The sequence below is a fragment of the Odocoileus virginianus genome, unplaced genomic scaffold (genome assembly GCF_023699985.2).
Source record: "Odocoileus virginianus isolate 20LAN1187 ecotype Illinois unplaced genomic scaffold, Ovbor_1.2 Unplaced_Scaffold_7, whole genome shotgun sequence".
NCBI classification, from domain to species: Eukaryota; Metazoa; Chordata; class Mammalia; order Artiodactyla; family Cervidae; genus Odocoileus; species Odocoileus virginianus.
Genome location: NW_027224269.1, coordinates 172,227 through 173,579, shown reverse-complemented (window position 1 = coordinate 173,579; position 1,353 = coordinate 172,227). Strand labels below are relative to the sequence as shown.

Here is a 1,353-nt window from a genome sequence, read left to right as displayed (position 1 = left end):
AGGGAGGCTGAGAGCCCAGTGGAGGCACTGTTCATTTAGGGGGAGGAGGAGGAGGAAGCGGAGGTGGAGGAAGAGGAGGAGATGGAGGTGGAGGAGGAGGAGGAGGTTGCATCCATTTCCCCCTCCTCCTTGCTTTCCTCCTCCTCTTCTATCTTGTTCCTGGGCACCCTGGAGGAGCTGGAGTTGGCTGATGCTGAGGCATCTTGTCCCCCTCCCCAAGACCTCAGCGTGCCTTCCCCTCCTCCCCTGCCATGGCTCCCGCTCCATGGAGCCAATCCGAAGATGAGGCCTCTAGCAGCCAAGATGAGGAGGGGCCGAGTACTGGGCAGGACCAGGAAGGTGCCAAGTCCATGCACCCAGACTCACTGCATCTGCTGGTGGTGGAGCTGGTACACTTCCTGCTCCTCAAGTATCATACCAAGGAGCCGACCACGAAGGATGAGATCCTGAACATGGTCCTCAGAGAGGATGGGCACCACTTCCTTGAGGCCTTTCACCAAGCCTCGGAGTGCCTGCAGCTGGTTTTCGGCATGGATGTGAGGGAGGTGGACCACACGAAGCACACCTACATGCTAGTCCCCACCCTGGGCCTCACCTGCAATGGGATGGTGAGTGATGGGCACAGCATGCCGAAGACCGGCCTCCTGGTGGTGGTTCTAGGCATGATCCTCCTGGAGGGCAACTGTGCCCTTGAGGAGGAGATCTGGGAAACCCTGAACAACATGGGTGTATATGCTGGGAGGGAGCACTACACCTATGGGGAGCCCAGGAAGCTGCTGACCCAAATGTGGGTGCAGGAGGGGTACCTGGAGTACCAGATGGTTCCCCACAGTGACCCTGCTTCACTACGAGTTCCTGTGGGGTCCCTGGGCCTATGCAGAGACCAGCAAGTGGCACGTCCTAGGGCATCTACTCAAAATCAATCAAGGGGCTTCCAGGTCCTTCCCACTCCCATCTGCAGAGGCTGGAAGGGAGGAGGAAGGGGGCCCTGAGCCAGAGCAGCAGCCAGGCTCTTTCCAGGCCCACGTCCAACAGCTTGTCCTGGGGGCAGGAAGGGAGGCTGATCCTTCCTTCCATGATTGAAGAGGGAGCAGTCAGCCTTCTCAGTCGTGAGGGCCTGGGCCAGTTGGGGGACACAGTGCGTAGCATCTTTGGGTTCCTTCTTTCCACAGTGACATGGAGATTCATCTCTGTTTTCTTTAGGAATTTGTGAAATGTTATTTTTTTCATCTAAAGTCTTAAATTCAGGATCTAACTTTTTGAATGCCATTGATTGCACTTGTATTGGTACTTACTTAGTTTAAGGATAGGAATTTTGCTGTTTTGTAAGAGAGATTGTATTTTATTTTGTGA

The 1,353-nt window shown here is 55.1% G+C and overlaps 1 pseudogene; it reads left to right on the top strand.

Moving 5' to 3' along the window:
- The first annotated feature begins 251 nt into the window (after nt 1-251).
- LOC110147864 (melanoma-associated antigen 9-like) lies at nt 252-1,083 on the top strand (annotated as a pseudogene).
- The last annotated feature ends 270 nt before the right edge of the window (nt 1,084-1,353 follow it).